The sequence below is a fragment of the Taudactylus pleione genome, unplaced genomic scaffold, assembly GCF_031769625.1.
Source record: "Taudactylus pleione unplaced genomic scaffold, aTauple2 ptg000017l, whole genome shotgun sequence".
NCBI lineage: Eukaryota > Metazoa > Chordata > Amphibia > Anura > Myobatrachidae > Taudactylus > Taudactylus pleione.
Window position 1 is genome coordinate 2,051,501 of NW_028284419.1, and position 19,763 is coordinate 2,071,263.

At 41.8% G+C, this 19,763-nt stretch overlaps 1 protein-coding gene across 3 annotated transcripts in view; it reads right to left on the reverse strand.

Moving 5' to 3' along the window:
* Positions 1-9,871, reverse strand: part of LOC148540748 (ferric reductase 1-like) — a 52,408-nt gene extending 42,537 nt beyond the window's left edge. Inside the window, exons 1-2 of one of the 3 annotated variants that reach the window (XM_088481573.1) lie at positions 9,805-9,861; positions 1,941-1,992 (exon numbers count right to left, since the gene is read on the reverse strand). The gene's annotated coding sequence lies outside the window, so the exon portion shown is untranslated. Of the gene's footprint in view, positions 1-160; positions 171-1,940; positions 1,993-9,804 lie in introns of those variants that run through there. The other 2 variants (XM_088481568.1, XM_088481580.1) reach the window with 2 other exon arrangements.
* Between the last annotated feature and the right edge of the window lie 9,892 nt (positions 9,872-19,763).

Below are 19,763 nucleotides of genomic sequence, written 5' to 3' on the forward strand. Positions count from 1 at the left end.
ACCGACCTGGCTGTGCTCAAGGAGAGAGAAATTTCTGATTGTAGCGGCTAGTTTGCGCACGCGCATTGCAAACTTTACGCATGCGCAGTATAGCGAACATCGGTGGTGTACGACTGTGCGGCCGCTTCGACCGACTCTGAATGAGGTCCTTAATCCTTACCTTGTAATCCACAAGCACACAGCTAGACTATATACACCTTTACAGGATATTTCAACTATTCTCAGACGTGGAAAGGATGTCTTATAAATCACACTGCTTTGGGAGGAGCTTCTCATACATAGTTTTTTCCACGAGTCACGGCTGTGTAATGTTACATTATGTGAGTTATCCTTATTATTGTAATCTGATAAAAGCACCTGGGAAGGAATGCGGAGGTATGTGCAGGGCCGGTGCTAGGGTGTTCGGCGCCCCCCTGCAAACTATACATTTGCGCCCTCACTCATTTTTATAGAAGGACCGTGTCTGCAAAAAAGGGGTGTGGTCTCACAAGGAAGGGGCATAGCCACACAATAGTATTCCCAATTCAAATTACACCACACAGTAGCACAATTTTATTCACATTACAACGCACATAGTGCCCCTGATTCACATTACACCACATAGTAGTATCTCTTATTTAGTTTGACATTCAGTAGTGCCCTTATTCCCATTACATCATACAGTAGTGCCCTTATTCCCGTTACATCATACAGTAGTGCCCCTTATTCAGGTTATGCAACACAGTAGTAGTGCCCCTTATACACACAAGATCACAATGGTAGTGTCCCCTATATCCATAATATGCACAGTAATTTTATACAGATAATGTCCACAGCAGCGTCCCTTATATCAGGGCTGGAACTAGGATTTTAGTCACCCAGGGCAAGACAGTAATTTGGCACCCCTACTGGTAATTCCCCCATAGTAATGCCCCCTGCAGCAGTGCCACTATAATAATGCCCCCTTCAGCAGTGCACCTATAGTAATGCCCCCTGAGGTAATGCCCATGTAGTAGTTCCCCCATAGTAATGCCGCTGTAGTAGTGCCCATATAGTAATGCCCCTGTAGTAGTGACCATATGGTAATGCCCCCATAGTAATGCCCCTGTAGTAGTGCCCACCCATATAGTAATGCCCCTGTAGTAGTGCCCATATGGTAATGCCCCCATAGCAATGCCCCTGTAGTGCCGCTTACACAAAAAAAACAATACTTACCTTAAACCCCGTTTCTGCATCCGCCGCCATCCGGTCCGCCCGGCTGCTCCTCGGAACTATGGGAGAGATGTCATGACGTCTCTCCCATAGTGCCCGTGGGGAGAGCCGGAAGCTGCAGTCCAGGAGAGAACTCCAGCCTCTGGCTACACGGCGCTGCAGGGAAGGAGCCGGGAACCCGCTGGTAATAAAATCTCAGCGGGCATCCGGCTTGGAGTCTCCCTGTGGTGCCAGGCTGGAGAACACTGGCGGTGGGTGCAGCGGCACACCAGGTGCACATGCAACTCCAGCCCCCCCCCCTAGTTGCGGCCCTGCTTATTCACATAATGCCAGTAGGTAGTGCCTCTTATACACAATGCCCACAGTAGTGCCACTTATACACATAATGGCCACAGTAGTGCCTATTATACACAATGCCCACAGTACTGTTCTTAATACATATAATGGCAACAGTAGTCATGCCCCTTACACATAATGCCCACAGTAGTCATTTCCTTACACGTAATGCCCACAGTTTTCGCGGCCCTTACACGTACTGTAATGCCCACACTAGTAGGGCCCCTTACACATAATGCCCATAGTAGTAGTGCCTCTTACATAATGCCCACAGTAGTAGTGCCTCTTACACAATGCCCACAGTAGTAGTGTCTCTTATACAATGCCCAAAGTAGTAGTGCCCCCTAAACAATGCCCACAGTAGTAGTGCCCCTCACACATAATGAAATACAGACACACAACACTGTATTTACCTGAAGCCCTACTTCCGGCCCGCCGCTGTCCGACAGCTCCACGTGCTCGGCACTATGGGTGAGATGTCATGAGGTCAGGAGTGAGCTTAAGCTTCAGGGAAGGAGCCGCTGGGTGCCTGCTGGTAACAAAAACTCAGCGGGCGCCCAGCAAATGGAGAAGGCAGCTACGGAGCCTCTCCAGCTCGGCACCTCTCTGCTGTGCAAGACCGACTTACCATATCGCGCCAGCCCTGATCATTAGGTATTGCATATTATTTATGAGAAAGATTATGAGAAAGCTCTATTAATAAACTATTCAATAAAAAAAGGAAATCTTCAAAATTATGTTGTAAGGTGGATGAAAGTTGTAATGACACTTTTTTGTTTTTTTAGTGCATGCTGCATTAACAGCTATAATATTTGGAGGGTGCAGTAAATTTCATCTTGTACATATGTGCTTAAATGCCATGAAGCATGCCCAAATTCAAATTTTTCGAACTTCATTAAAATCATTGCAGAAATTTTGTGAGTTTGCAGATCCAGTTGGCGGAATAAAAACATAATTTCAAGGTTTACCTTCTCAAATTCTGTTTGTTTAAGATGTATTTATGCCTTAAATAAATCACTATTGAGGGAACTATAAAGCAGTTTCTATTTTATGCTATGGTATGGTTCAGTGTTTTAGTTTTTGTGATATAAATTAACTTTTCCATATAAAGCAAATCTTGAAAGTGCAAAAAACATCCCGTTGAAAGTATACCCTAATATACCAATAAGGACTTGTAACCATTCATGTTTTTTTTGCAGGGGAAAAATGCTTTTAGCCACTTACAAGCCATAGGGGTAAATGGATTTGTAAAGAGTAGTTTCCCTGCCATCCTCAGAATGGGCATTTCCAGCAAGCAAGGAGTATGGCAATTATTTTAGATAGTGCTGGGCTGCTCACTGCTGCTTCCACCCTTTTCAAATTCACGTGCAATGCTGCATACATTACTGTTCGGTACACACAGCTCCATCTTCAGCAGGAGAACACTGTGATATGGGACTTACCCAGTGCAGGCTAGATAGGGGATCATATGCTATCTTGGTCGGACCCCTTAATTGCCTTGGGATGATCCAGCCAGGGGGAACAGCAAGAGCGGTGCCGTGGTGGTGTAGGACTGTGGTTAAGAGAAGAGCCCCTCAGGGCTCTGGCTCAGCCACGTCTCCTGACAGTGCTGCTGCCAGACTTTCAATTTGACATGTCAGGTGCAACACAGTGGGAGGAGGGAAGGGGGGGGTGAGACAGGTGGAACGGCAAGACAGAGAGGCGGTGGGGTGGGACTGTGTGAAGAAGAGCCACTCAGGCTCAGTCGCGCTTCCATGCAGGATGCCATACAGCCGTCAGCAGCAACAATTTGCTCAGCAGAACCAGCGGGGAGAGCACCTCTCTAGCCCGGCGCCTCCCTGCAGTGCAGGCTTTGCTGAGTGGGTTGCGCCGGCCCTGGGTATGTGGTCCCAATACCATTTCAAAACCTGTTTATTTTTCATATACAAAACACTGTAGATATCCCATGACAATTAGGCACAATGGTAAACAAGTTCAGTGCAGTGGCAGTGTTTTAACCTAGATGTTTTGTTCAGGTTGGGTATGGATTCCCGGTGGTCAGGATGCCGCTGGTCAGAATACCGACAGTGGCATCTCGACAGTCAGAATCCCGACACTCATACGTAAATATAGTAGCACTAACTCTTTCCCCTACCCTAACCCTCCCTCCCCGATGCCTAAACCTAACTCCCCCTAGTGCCTAAACCTACCCTCCCCCTGCCCGCAACGTACTGTAGCTCTCCCTCCCAGATGCCTACACCTAACCTCCCCCCTAGTGCCTAAACATAACCTCCCAATTCCCGCACCCTAAACCTAACACTCCTTCCCCAGTGCCTAAACCTAATCTCCCACTCCCCGTACCCTAAACCTAACCCTCCACAGTGCCTAACCCTAACCCTCCCCCTAGTACCAAACCCTAACTCCTGACGCTAAAACTAACTTTTTGATTGACAAAATTTTACATCTGGCATGTTTAACAGATCCAACTCTCCGAGTTGAAGTTCCTGGTTGTTGAATACATATTCTTCATAATTGTACATGCCTCTTCTCTTCTCATGGCTCCAAATCAAGAACAGCATACCTAACATGCAGATTCGGGACCCCTGCTCATGTGCCAAAAAAGGGGTGTTGCTTTGAGGCACCCTATTTGCATAACTGTAGGGGCATGTCCAGCACTCTCAGAGATGCTGGGCTGCCTCCAGGTTCTCCCTGCACTGTGAATGGATGTGCACATGTGCATGGCATCGATTCACCTGCTGCTCTGCTCTGCTGAGCAGCAGTGACAGTGTCCTTTCCAACTCCCCCCACCCATGAGCCACTGCAGCCAGCGGATAGGACAGTGTGACAGTCCCAGAAAAATGTGACTATCCCACTGAAAGCAGTATAGCTGGAGAGGTATAGAACAGACTTGCAGAAACCTGCAGTGCAGCATAATTATCCGGCTCAACATTTAAACTTGTATAACCTGTATTACTGTGAATATGTGCAATAATAACATACTTTGAATGTAAAACAATAAACTGACATTGTATTCATAATTTTTGGAGTTATTATTGTTGAAATAATGTATTTTGAAACATATATTGTAATGCCTTCAACATAAGGTTTGTTATGTTACATTAATTCATATTAGCAGCCCACCTAGTGGTCCGGACAGTAGCAGTTTAAATCGGATCTATTTTGTCCCTCCTAACATGCCTTAGCAGTCTAGCAATGCATTCTGGGCTAAAGGAGCTGTAAGCAGCCATTTCCTCCACACACATGGTCCCAGACAGTCATCACTTCATATGCTCAACCTGGTATAGCATCCGATGGTGAGTTTCTAAGCTTCAACTGTGCCATCATAGATCTGCTTACCCAGTTATGTATGTTAGCTGTACTATGTCTCACTGTAGCCTATACTTTGCATTCTGTATATTTCATGCTGTTTGCATATATACCGTGTTATGTATATGTTTGCCTTGCATTTCCATGTATATATTGTAATTGCCTTTTATTGTTTACATTTACAGTTTTACCGCACACTCGCTTATACGCACGTATCTGTGTACATTCACGCAAGTTCCTCTATTGAATAATAAACTCAGTTTTTCAGATCACATCTGACTGGATTATTGGAAGATAGAGTATTGGTTATGCTGTCTGCTCCAAATTTGTCAGACACATAGGACCTCATTCAGACCCGGTCGCAAACGCTGCATGCTCGCAACCAGGTCAATGTTTTGGTCCTGTGCACGCGCAGCGGCCGCACTGCATGTGCGGAGCTCACTACAAAAGGGCCGGCTGTCGATGTTGATCGAACAGCTCGGCCCGTTTTGTAGGTGGGGCGGGGGGGTGGCTACAAAAACGGATGCGTTCCTGTCGGAACGCTTGTCGTTTTGTGGGCGGGCGCACTGACATCAGCAGTGATGTCAGTGGGGAGCTTCCTGCTCGATCAGACCAGGAAGCTCCCTGGGGCTTGCGGTTTTCGAGACCCAAACCGTGGGGTCTCATTGCAAGCCACGATGGTCGCGATGGTCTTGAGCATTGTGACCATCACCCTGGTCGGTCGCTAAACTGTGGGTGGTAACCCACAGCTTAGCTAGCGACCTGGAGGCTGCACTAACAAAAAGAAGCGGCCGCCCTCATTCAGAGAGAGCGATCGCTTCTTGCGACCGCCTCTGAATGAGGGCCATAGTGAGGGGCAGAACATATATGGTCACTCATTTGTATAATATTTATGTTGGGTCATATGAACCCAAACAGTACATTAGTACTTACTAGTCATAACTTGTAAAAATGAATCTTAAAATTAGATGAGTGACCAGAGGGAAGTTTAACCCCAGCAGTTAGTAGCATAACTAAGCAGCGATGCAACTACTGTCTAGGCTCTGGAAAGCATAAGTGCATAATTGTTAGAGATGTGCGCCGACCCCCGTGCTTTGGTTTTGAATCTCCCCTGGTTTTGGATATGGATTGGTTTTGACAAAACCTCACCTACGTGTTTTGTTTTTGGTTTTGGATCTGGATTATTTCTTTACAAAATCATAAAAACAGCTAAAATCACATAAAATGGGCCTGTTTTTGTTCTTACAGTATTATTAACCTCAATAACATTTATTTCCTTCATTTCTAGTCAATTTCGACCACCTCCCAGCTCACAATATTGATTTTTTTCATCTAGTTAACAAACTTAACTGACAATTTTTTTTTTCCAAAAACCGCTCCAAAATTGTCTATTTTTTTTTATCAGTGAATTAGGTAAGGAACATCCATTTTAACTTATCCAAAATGGTTTCATTAAAAAATAACTGAACATCAGAACCACCATCGGAGCATCGGAAACATCGTGACCATTCCGACGTTCAATTAGAGACTGGATACAGGAACCAGGTATGTCTGGGGCATTATGGGGGAGGTTAAACTTACTTATCCCCAGCGGCTGCTCAGTTCTGCAGGTGCTGGGTAGGGGGTCCTGCTTTGCTGACCGATCAGCAGTGAACGGCAGCACAGCAGACAGAGGGGGAGAGGGTGCTGGCAAGCAGAGGGACGGGAAGGTCCCTCTGATAGCTGCAGCTGTGGAAAGATTCTATTCCTGTAGCCGCCCACGTGTTTACAGTACAGATAAAGAACTGCCTGGTGTGGACAGAAAATGACGTCCATGCCAGACAATTGGTTAAGAGCCAAAAGGTTGCATCCAGCTAGCTGGCTGAAAACTTAATGATAAATACAGTTGAGGACTGTGCAAAAATTATGGTTGGGGTACCCTTTGAGGATTGAAGAATTGATAGTTGGTGCAGCCACTGGCTGAAGTAAGAAGAGTTGATACTTGATAAGTGGTGCAGCCACTAGCTAAAGAATTGATAATTGGCGCTGCCACTGGCTGAAGCAAGAAGAGTTTATACTTTATATTTGGCACAGCCACAGGCTGAGGTAAGAAGAGTTGTTGCTCGATAATTGGTGCAGCCACTGGCTGAAGTAAGAACAGTTGATACTTGATAATTGGTGCAGCCACTGGCTGAATAATTGATTATTGGCTGAAGTAGTTGATAATTGATTGTTGATGCAGCCTCCGGGCAGAGTAGTAGTGGAATACAGAGCTATGATTAGGAAGGAACCAGTCCTGCAACAGCCTTGAGGTCTGGAACTCTTGGCAAGTTGTGGCCGTTACAGCCTTGAGGGCTGGTGAGGAGTGTCGACAGGTGGCCTTTGGGCCGTGAAGCAGGATGTTACCTTTGGGCCATGTAGCAGCCTTGAGGGCTGAGAACCCTTGGCTGAATGTCACTGTTGTGCGAGTTGTGCTGCCGGGATGAAACAACAAGAGGCAGTTGGTTCAGACTTTTCTTTAAAAAAATGAAAAGGGCATGCAGAAGATGCAGTCTGTAGCCATTACAATTTCTGGACATTCATAAACCATAACATTAAAAATGTCAGGCAGCAATGCCCCAACCAGCACATAATGGAAAGGAAAAAGGTGCAAGATGGATTTGTCCTTGGGCCCTCCAACCCACCCTTATGTTGTATATATGAAACAAGACATTCACAGTTTAACAAACCAATCACTGTCAATTGTGGCTGAAATGATTGGTTTGTTTGGAAACACCCACAAAACAAGCTGCCAATGTGCAGTGGACATTGGTGGCAATGATCCCATACACAAACTGGCTTTACAATACATTAGTTTAGATGTCTTCATCATCATCATCATTCCCATCAGTGTGGGCATCCGCCTCTTCTTCACACAATATGAATTTGTCCCCACTGGAATCCACCATTACAGACACTTCTGTAATTTTTGGACTTAAGTGCTGGTAAAGGTCTTCCTCGTGGAATTTGTAATTCATTTTAATGAACATCATCTTTTCCACATTTTGGGGAAGCAACCTCCTACGACGTTCACTGACAAGGTTCCCGGCTGCGCTGAAATTCTTTCACACTTCTTTTAAATCACAAGCTATGAAGTGTCACCTGTCTCTTTACACTTATCTGCAGTAATCAGTTGTGCTATATTTAACTTTTTGTTCACATTTGTTTTTTGTTCAATTTCTGGGCTGTCAGCACCCTTTGCCTCTCAGTTACCTTTCTACCAAGTCAAGCACACTTGAATCAAGATGTGATCAATCATACTCAATTGACTCATTCTGGCTGACCAGCACTTATCCCACTAGGAAGTTGAACTTGATGCCCGAAGCTGTATCTAAGCTTAGATCTCTCCACACTCTTCTTTTTTAGAAACCTATGAGTCACTTGTTAAATACTCAGGTACCATCACTAACCTCTTATTGCTAATAGCTGATAGCCTCCCATCAGAGGTGGTAGAGGCTAATGGTGCATACAAACGGTCAGACTTGCTAGATCAACGATGAACAATTTAAACGTTTTGGCCGATTTGGATGATTTTACCAACAATTTCATGAACAATGATAGATTTCTGACAGTATTTAAATTAATCGAATCGTCCAAATCTGACTGCAAACACAGTAGATTTCAGAAATTGTTATCTGACATGCGGGCACGCGCATCGTTGCTCTATGCATGCCAAACATGTCAACGATATGAATGATGCAATGATTTTTACAATCATTATCTTTCATATCTTCCAGAAAGTCTGATTGTGTGTACCTTACATAAGACAGTAGAGCAATTTAAACATGCTTGGGATAGGTATAAGAATATCTTTACAAAGAACTCAGGATTTAGGCCACCAATAGGTTAAAAAAAAGGGTATACTAGATGAGAGAAGAGGTTCTTATCTGTCATCAAATTCTATGTTTTTATGCTCTGCCAGGAATCATCATCACTCACACCTCATAAAGGTGGCACTCACACTTCTCTTATATGTATATTTGATTTTATTTGAATATTCTTGTACATTCTTTTAATAAATCCTATACTGTTCCGCAATATAGAATATTGGTCTCTCTTTTCTCTTTATAGTGTTTAGGCGCACCTTACATAGGGTCTGATTCAGATCCGCCTGCAATGCCAATATTTACACAGATTATGCAATTGTTAGCCATTGAATTGCAATTACGCTTGCACAGATTCATTCGCAAAGTAAGTGACAGGAGGAAGAAAAGGGGGTGATCTCCATTCTATATATGGTGATTTATTCAGTACTCATAGTTCTTCCTGCTTTTTAAATAAACTAAATGACTTGTATTTTATGTATATTGTATGTATATGATGTTATATGTGCCATACTTTAAATATGCAACTTTCTAATATAATTATTAAATATGTTTATATTTTGAAGACTAGACAAAATTTTACACTTCCTTCTTTTTTGTTTATTATTGTTATTTTGCAAAATATTGGCAGCAATTTCTAGGGTGGAAGCAGCAGAGGTTTTTCTTCTACCTCCTGACAAAATTCTAGTACTGTAGCTTTTGGGGACATAGTTTATTCAATTTATTTTTTATTTATTTATTTCACATTTATTTATATGTTTCATTTATTATTAGTTTTGTATATTTTAAGAATGTCTGATTTTTTTATGTTATTTTTCTTTTTGAAAATGGACAGATTGTATGACAGATAACACTTACATTTAAACATGCAAATAGGCACAAACAATATGAATGTTATTTACACAGTATGTCTTCCTATTTATAGAAAAATGTATATTGAATATTTGTATTTTGTATATCAAAAGGGAAATTGCTACTATTTCAGAGAGTCTCCCTGACAATCAGGGACAGTTGGCAACTACGCAATAATTTGCTAAATTATTCAAAATGTTATAAAACAAATGTAAATTAATAATTTAACGAATCTAGCAAATAAGCACAAAGCTCTTTGACAGCATAAGATCCTTACCTTGTAATCCACAAGCACAAAGCTAGACTATATACACCTGTACAGGATCAAGTTATCTTTCAAATATTCTGAGGCATGGAAAGGATGACTTATAAATCACACTGCTTTGGGAGGAGTTTCTCATACATAGTTTTTTCTAAGAGTCACTGCTGTGTAATGTTACATTTTGTGAGTTATTGTAATCTGATAAAAACACCTGGGAAGGAATCCGGAGGTATGTGGGACAATACCATTTCAAAACCTGTTTATTTTTCATATACAAAACACTATAGATATCCCATGACAATTAGGCACAATGGTAAACAAGTTCAGTGCAGGGGCAGTGTTTTTACCCAGCTGTTTTGCTCGGGTTGGGTATGGATTCCCAGTGGTCGGGATGCCGCTGGTCAGAATACCGACAGTGGCATCTCGACAGTCAGAATCCCGACACCAATACGTAAATATGCTGTAGTTGCACTAATTTTATCCCCTACTCTAACCCTCCCTCCCCGGTGCCTAAACCTAACCTCCCCCTAGTGCCTAAACATAACCTCCCGATGCCCGCACCCTAAACCTAACACTTCCTCCCCAGTGCCGAAACCTAATCTCCCTCCCTAGTGCCTAAACCTAACCTCCCACTCCCCATTCCTCATACCATAAACCTAACCCTCCCCAGTGCCTAACCCAAACCCTCCCCCTAGTACCTAACCCATAACTCCTGATCCTAAAACTTACTTTTTGATGGACAAAATTTCATATCTGGCATGTTTGACAGAAGTTTGAAAGAAAGAGTAAGGGGTTTTTTTTGTGGGCGCACAAGAAGTAATTGATAATAAATAAAATATAATGTTTATTTCATAGTATATTAAAAATACCCCAATTTAGGGGGATTATACAGTGAAAAATAAATGGTTAAAATATGTTATTATACAGAACAAATATGTTGTGTAAAAGAAAATACTAACAAATAAATGTGAAAAAACACAATTAAAATAGGAAAGGTCCATTAATGAATTGTTAATAATATAGGGTAATGCCATATAACTAGATGAAATCAGAGTATATTATGGAAAAACTATGGTGAAGACAGAATAACAATAAATTTTATTCGTTATCTCAAAATTTGCTTGATATTGTCTTCTAATGATTGTTTATATCACCGGTAGAGTTTTAATGTGTTCCTGAACTCCACAATGGATTACAAGTGCATTTAATATAGAGCGGCTCAAAAAAATTCCAATTGTTGTTAATGGGGAGAACAGATTTATTGGGGTACATAATTATTCACACATCTTATTTATTATTACTGTAAAAACCACATCCTAATATTTCTTTACCAACACAATCAATATTAGAGATTTCATTAAGCAGCACTCAGAAATACAGGGAGTTGATATTATATCTATTATATCCCAGTAAGTTGCAAATGTGTTTGATCTTCTTTGATTGTTAATATTGCAACACATTCAGAAATTTTGCTAAATTATTGCTAGTGCGGAGTAGTTATTAAGCAGTGGCAACAGTATCCTTTGACTGCTGCTCATATGTGCTAATTCTCAGATGAATATTTCTTATAATTCAAGGATTTGTTTAAACCCTATATAAATTGTTACAATGAATGTACAACAGCTGCTCAAAAAGTTAAGCAGTTATTAAAGTGTTAATGGTGAAACCCCACTTGTTATATGGGTACACAAGAGACACTTCCCAGGTTCTTATACTATAAGATAGTCAGGTGTATATTGGCATCTGTCTCTAATTGCATATCACAGGCTTACTTATTGGCAGTCTCCCCTGCTCATTAACATGTATCACAGTGAGAGCCGCTAACTAAAGGCCCCCATACATTAGAGATTGATTGCAGCAATCGTGCAATTTGCAATCGATTGTGTTTAAAAATCTTTCCCTTTTTCAATCGATTGCAGATTGCAGAATTGCCACAATCGATTGAAAAAGGGAAAGATTTTTATACACAATCGATTGCAAATTGCACGATTGCTGCAATCAATCTCTGATGTATGGGGGCCTTAACACACTTTATCTAACTAGTATAGGCAGTATTTTGCTCCAATAAATAAACACAGTGGACCCGCTAAAAACGCTGACACACGTGTTTCACTGTAAGTAACAGCTTTGTCAAGGCTGAACCTGATTGTTCAGCTCAGCCAGATATTTATTGAGAAGCGGAACTCCAATCACCTCGCTACCTTGTGTCACGTGGGTTCACTGAACAATAGGAGACAACTATACTCGCGGTCATGTGATCTATTACCGTGTGGTCTAGAACAGCAGATCATAAACATTGGTCATAGTCATATGGTCAGAACCCTCATCCAATTAAAAGGGAGGTGTGTCAGTCTGTTATGATCGTATTAAGAACAATTATCAGGGAGAAACAGCTCACTTTGTAAATGGTAAGTATAAAGTAATAGGTTAGTGACAGCAACATCTAGAAATAGTATTAGGTAGTTGATACATAATAAATAATATTTAGAAACAAACCAAAGCAAACTATTAAAGTGATGCCTCAATAAGGTGTATAAGATATATATTATGAAGTTGCCTATAAAGTAAATATATTTAGACTAAATAAAATAAATTGTAATCTAACAAAAGAGGGGGGTGAAAGAAGAAAAAGGAGGGGCGGGGAGAAAGTGTATTATGTCAATATTAGGATCCCTTCTGAAAAATCCAAAGAGGAAGGAAAATGCTGTGTAAAATTTTTTTTAATAAGTGTTAAGGTGCCCACACACATACCGACAATGCGTCCAATTTCCCTTGACACTCTCCCCGGCACCTCTGAACACGATATGCACACGATATGCATACGATATGCTGTCCAATCTTCATCCGATCTCCTGCAGCCAGAGTTTTTAACAGTGCATTTGTGTCTAGATTGTCAGATCTGCCGTACTGCATGGCAGATCTGAAGATGCGATGTGCGACCTGCGGGGACGCGCATCGCATCGTGATCATGAGTGGGGACTCACGATTTGGGCATTTTTTACCCGATCTATCGTTCCAGTGTGTCGGAATCGGCCAGATCGGGAAAAAAATCGCTATCTGTGTGGGCACCTTAAGTGAGGCTCTAAATACAATTGATGGTGAAGAGACAGTACAGTAATGTAGAAAGTGGAAACATGCTGAAAAAATATTAGAAATATATAAAATTCATATACAGTGTATGAACAAATCCGTGAATAATAGTGAAAAATTGTGTAGTGTTAAAAAATATATAGTAATTTATAAAACATGTTAATAGATTTATTGTATATTAAATGTACCAAACATCAAAATGTATTACTCCCTCCCCTAATTATTACTCTAGATGTAAACATGGCTAATGCCAACAATCTTTCTATTAAATTAAAAGGGGGGGGGTTTAAACAACTACCCTATACATACATTCTATAATGGAGAATCATTTAACATCCCAATATTAATTGATGAAGACATCTTAACATCTAGGAGGATAAACTTAGATAATACTTCAATTATTCCATATTGGAATGTGACTGACACATCTCATCATAATTCATTTCTTATTCTAGTGTACCATTCCGTTACTGTCTTTCCAGTATTTAGGAAAAATGTTTGTCCCAAGTCCTAATTCCAATAGATCAACAGTTTCTTAGGGGGCATATTTGACAGATCCAACTCTCTGAGTTGAAGTTCCTGGTTGTTGAATACATATTCTTCATAATTTTACATGCCTCTTCTCTTCTCATGACTCTAAAACAAGAACAGCATACCTCACATGTAGATTCGGGACCCCTGCTCGTGTGCCAAAAAAGGGGTGTTACTTTGATACACCCCCATTTGCATTACTGAGGGGGCGTGTCCAGCACTCTCAGAGATGCTTGGCTGCCTCCAGGTTCTCCCTGCACTGTGAATGGATGTGCACATGTGCATGGCATCGATTCACCCGCTGCTCTGCTCTGCTGAGCAGCACTGACAGTGTCCTTTCCAACTCCCCCCTCCCCATGGGACACTGCAGACTGCGGATGGGACAGTATGACAGTCCCAGAAAAATGTGACTATCCCACTAAAAGCGGGATAGTTGGGAGGTATAGAGCAGACTTGCAGAAACCTGCAGTGCAGCGTAATTATTCGGTTCAACATTTTAACTTGTATAACCTGTATTACTGTGAATATGTGATATAATAACATACTTTGAATGTAAAACAATAAACTGACATTGTATTCATAATTTTTTAAGTTATTGTTGAAATAATGTGTTTTGAAACATATATAGTCACTCATTGGTATAATATTCATGTTGGGTCATATGGACCCAAACAGAACATTAGTACTTACTAGTCATAACTTGTAAAAATGAAACATTTTAAAAAAAAATTTTTCATCATAACTACTATTTGCCATAAAAAATTAATTAAAAAAATATGGAAATCATAGTTACATAAATAATAAACTAAAAACAAAATGAATAGACCTCAACAGAACAGCAGGGTTAAACAAATACCAGCTCTGCAATTAGATGAGTGACAAGAGGGGAGTTTAACCCTAGCAGGGGTCAGCAATTAGTAGCATAACTAAGCAGCGATGTATCTACTGTCTAGCCTCTGGAAAGCATAAGTGCATAATTGTTAGAGATGTGCGCCGACCCCTGTGTTTTGGTTTTGGTTTTGGATCTGGATCTCTCCTGGTTTTGGATGTGGGCTGGTTTTGCCAAAACCTCATCTCCGTGTTTTGTTTTTCGGTTTTGTTTTTGGATCTGGATTTTTTCTTAAGAAATCATAAAAACAGCTAAAATCACATAAAATGTTCCTGTTTTTGTTCCTACAGTATTACTAACCTCCATAACATTTATTTCCACTGGTTTCTAGTCAATTTTGACCACCTCACAGCTCACAATATTGATTTTTTTTTTCATCTAGGTAAGGGCCAAAAGATTGCAACCAGCTAGCTGGCTCAAAACTGAGAGATAAATAGAGTTGGGGACTGTGCAAAGATAATGGTTGGGGTACCCCTTGAGGATTGAAGAATTGATAGTTGATAGTTGGCGCAGCCACTGGCTGAAGTAAGAAGAGTTGATACTTGATAATTGGTGCATCCACTAGCTGAAGAATTGATAGTTGGCGCAGACACTGGCTGAAATAAGAAGAGTTGATACTTGATAATTGGCACAGCAACTGGCTGAAGAATTGATAGTTAACTGTTGATGCAGCCTCCGGGCTGAGTAGTAGTGGAATGCAGAGCTATGATTAGGAAGGAACCAGTCCTGCAACAGCCTTGAGGGCTGGAACTCTTGGCAAGTTGTGGCTGTTACAGCCTTGAGGGCTGGTGAGGAGTGATGATAGGTGGCCTTTGGGCCGTGAAGCAGGATGCAGCCTTTGGGTCATGTAGCAGCCTTGAGGGCTGAGAACCCTTGGCTGAATGTCACTGTTGTGCGACTTGTGCCGCCGGGTTGACTCAACAAGCAGCAGTTGGTTCTGACTTATCTTTAAAAAAAAATGAAAGGGGCATGCAGGAGATGCTGTCTGTGGCCATTACAATTTCTGGACATTCATAAACCATCACATTAAAAATGTCAGGCAGCAATGCCCCAAACAGCACATAATTGAAACTGACCCACCCTTATGTTCTATATTTAAAACAGTACATTCAAAGTTTAACAAACCAATCACTTCAGCAACAGAGACTGCCACTTGTGGCTGAAATGATTGGTTTGTTTGGACCCCACAAAACAAGATGACAATGCGCAGTGGACATTGGTGACAATGATCCCATACACAAACTGGCTTTACAATACATTAGATTACATTAGATTAGATGTCGTCATCATAATCCCCATCAGTGTGTGAATCCTCTCTTCTTCACACAATATGAATTAGTCTCCGCTGGAATCCACCATTACAGACGCTTCTGTAATTTTTGGACTTAAGTGCTGGTAAAGGTCTTCCTCATGGAATTTGTAATTAATTTTAATGAACATCTTTTCCACATTTTGGGGAAGTAACCTCCTACGATGATCACTGACAAGGGCCCTCATTCAGAGCCGTACGCTCTGAGCAGAGCGCACGCTCTGAATGAGGGCCGGGCTCCATGAAAATGGAGCGTCCTCCTGGACGCTCGTATAGCTGTGGGTCACCACCCACAGGCTATACGAGCGTGCATTGTGATGGCCGAGATGGTCGTGACCATCGCGACCATCGAAATTGTGAGCCGGAGCCTGCGGTTGAGGTTTTCAACCGCAAGCTCCGGAGTGATTTTGGCTCTATCAGAGCCAAAATCACTCCCACTGACATCACTAGTGATGTCAGTGGGCCGGCTTCTGACGGGAGGCGTTCCCGTGGGAACGCCCCCGTCAGGGAGGCACGCCCCCGGCACGCCCACCAAAGGGGGCGTGCTGTCAATCAACATTGACAGCACGCCCCCTTTGATCGGACACAACGAGCGAAGGACTTTCCTTCGCTCGTCGCGTCTGGCACATGCGCACGACGGAGCTCCCTCCGTCGTGCGCATGCTCAGTCCATAACATCGACCCACTTGCGAGCGGACAGCCGCTCGCGAGTGGGTCTGAATCAGGCCCAAGGTTCACGGCTGCGCTGAAAAATCTCTCACATTTCTTTTAAATCACAAGGTATGAAGTGTCACCTGTCGCTTTACATTTATCTGCAGTAATCAGTTGTGCTATATTTAACTTTTTGCTCACATTTGTTTTTGTTCAATTTCTGGGCTGTCAGCACCCTTTCCCTCTCAGTTACCTTTCTCCCAGAAGTCAGGCACACTTGAATCAGATGTGATCAATCATACTCAATTGACTCATTCTGGCTGACCAGCACTTATCCTCACTAGGAAGTTGAACTTGATGCCCGAAGCTGTATCTAAGCTTAGATCTCTCCACACTCTTCTTTTTTAGAAACCTATGAGTCACTCATTGTTAAATACTCAGGTACCATCACTACCCTCTTATTGCTACTAGCTGATAGCCTCCCATCAGAGGTGGTAGAGGCTAATGGTGCATACAAACGGTCAGACTTGCTAGATCAACGATGAACGATTTGAACGATTTGGACAATTTTACCAACGATTTCATGAACGATGAACGATTTTTGACAGTATTTAAATGAATTAAATCATCCAAATCTGACTGCAAACAGTAGATTTCAGAAATCGTTATCTGACATGCGGGCACGCGCATCGTTGGTCTATGCATGCCAAACATGTCAATGATATGAACGATGCAATGATTTTTACAAGCGTTATTTATTTATTTATTTATTAACAGTTTCTTATATAGCGCAGCATATTCCGTTGCGCTTTACAATTGGAAACATTGATAGAACAAAACAGGGTAATAACAGACAGACATAGAGGTAAGAGGGCCCTGCTTGAAAGCTTACAATCTATAGGGAAACAGGCATTGATACACAAGGATAGGTGCTATATATATTGCAATTTGGTCTGGCCAGAATGCAGAGTTTCTAGGTGGGCTGCATGATCCAGTCACATAGGAATGTCGGCAAAATGTCAGGAGTATGTGAAAGAAAGACAATATGTGAGGTTATGTGTGGACTGTGAGAGGGGATGTGATAAGGCATGGAAGCTATGAAGGTTATGTGGTCGGTTCTGGAAACTGATAAGCTTGTCTGAAGAGGTGAGTTTTCAGGGAACGCTTGAAGGATTGAAGAGTAGAGGTAAGTCTTATTGTGTGTGGTAAGGCATTCCATAGAGTGGGTGCAGCCCGAAGAAAGTCCTGTAACCGTAAATGGGAGCAAGTAATGCGTGGGGATGAGAGACGCAGTTCTTGTGCTGAGCGGAGAGGTCGGGTTGGGAGATATTTTGAGATGAGTGAAGAGATGTATGTTGGTGTAATTCGGTTAATGGCCTTATGTGTAAGTAACAGTATTTTGTATTGAATACGGTAGAAAACTGGCAACCAATGGAGGGACTGACAGAGCGGGGCAGCAGACGATGAACGTTTGGCAAGGAAGATAAGCCTTGCAGCTGCATTCATAATGGATTGTAATGGCGATAGCCTGTTTTTGGGAAGACCAGTAAGGAGACTATTGCAATAGTCAATGCGGGAAATAATGAGTGCATGGATTAGAGTTTTTGCAGTGTCTTGTGTGAGATATGGTCGAATTTTGTATATGTTTTTTAGATGTATGTAACATGATTTTGAGACAGATTGAATGTGGGGAACAAAGGACAATTCAGAATCAAGGATGACACCAAGGCAGCGAGCTTGTGGGGTGGGGTGGATTGTTGAGTTATCAACAGTGATAAAGAGATCAGATTGGTAACTGTTATTGGCCGGTGGAAATATAATTAATTCTGTTTTAGAAATATTAAGTTTCAGGTAGCGAGATGACATCCAAGATGAAATGGCAGAAATACATTCAGTGACACGGACCAATACAGATGGTGATAAATCTGGAGAGGATAGGTAGATTTGAGTATCATCCGCATACAGATGGTACTGAAATCCAAAAGAGCGGATTAGTTTGCCAAGAGAGGTGGTATAGATTGAGAATAGCAAAGGACCTAAGACAGAGCCTTGCGGTACTCCAACTGATAGAGGTAGCGAAGAGGAGGCAGAATCAGAAAAACGAACAGAAAAAGAGCGATCAGATAGGTAGGAAGAGAACCAAGAAAGGGCTGTGTCCTTAAGACCTAGGGATTGTAATGTTTGTACGAGAAGAGAGAGGTCAACAGTGTCAAAAGCAGCAGAGAGATCTAGAGGAATTAGAAGTGAGTAATGGCCTTTAGCCTTGGCAGTGACCAAATCATTTACTACCTTAGTCAGTGCTGTCTCTGTGGAGTGCTGGGAAAGGAAACCAGACTGAAGTGGGTCCAATGAGTTGTGGGTGTTAAGAAAGTGTGTGAGGCGGGTGTAGACAAGTCTCTCCACTAGCTTGGAGGGGCATGGGAGCTGGGAGATAGGACGGTAATTAGAGAGAGTGTTAGGGTCAGAATTTTGTTTTTTCAGAATGGGAGTAATCACTGCATGCTTGAACAGTGATGGAAAGATGCCAGTAGAAAGAGAGAGATTACAGATTTTAGTTAGGGTTGGGATGAGCACAGGAGACAGAGCTTTACTAATTTGTGAGGGTATAGGATCTAGAGGAGAGGTAATAGAGTAGGAGGATGAGAAGAGTGTAGATACTTCATCTTCATTTGTGGGGTCAAATGAAGAGAATGTGCCAGAGGGTTCAGGTAGGGAATTGAGTAGGTCACTAGCTGAGGAAGAGAATAACATTTCATTTCGGATATTATCAATCTTGTCCTTGAAATAGGAAGCAAGATCTTGTGCACAGATAGTAGCAGGTGGCTTGGGTGAGGGAGGGGTAAGAAGCAGTTTAAATGTATTAAAAAGTCGCTTGGGGTTAGAGGCTTGAGCAGAGATTAGAGATTGGAAATATATTTGCTTGGCAGTGTCCAGAGCAGTACGATAAGAGTTGTAGATAGACTTATATGTGAGGAAGTCACTTGGAGTGCGAGACGTTATCATTCATTTCTTCCAAAAAGTCTGATTGTGTGTACCTTACATAAGACAGTAGAGCAATTTATACATGCTTGGGATAGGCATAAGAATATCTTTACAAAGAACTCAGGATTGAGCCACCAAAAGGTTAAAAAAGGGTATACTAGATGAGAGAAGAGGTTCTTATCTGTCATCAAATTCTAGGTTTTTATGCTCTGCCAGGAATCATCATCACTCACACCTCATAAAGGTGGCACTCACACTTCTCTTATATGTATATTTGATTTTATTTGAATATTCTTGTACATTCTTTTAATAAATCCTATACTGTTCCACAATACAGAATATAGGTCTGTCTTTTCTCTTTATAGTATTTAGGCACACCTTACATAGGGTCTGATTCAGATCCGCCTGCAATGCCAATATTTACACAGATTGTGCAATTGTTAGCCATTGAATTGCGATTACGCTTGCACAGATTCATTCACAAAGTAAGTGACAGGAGGAAGAAAAGGGGGTGATCTCCATT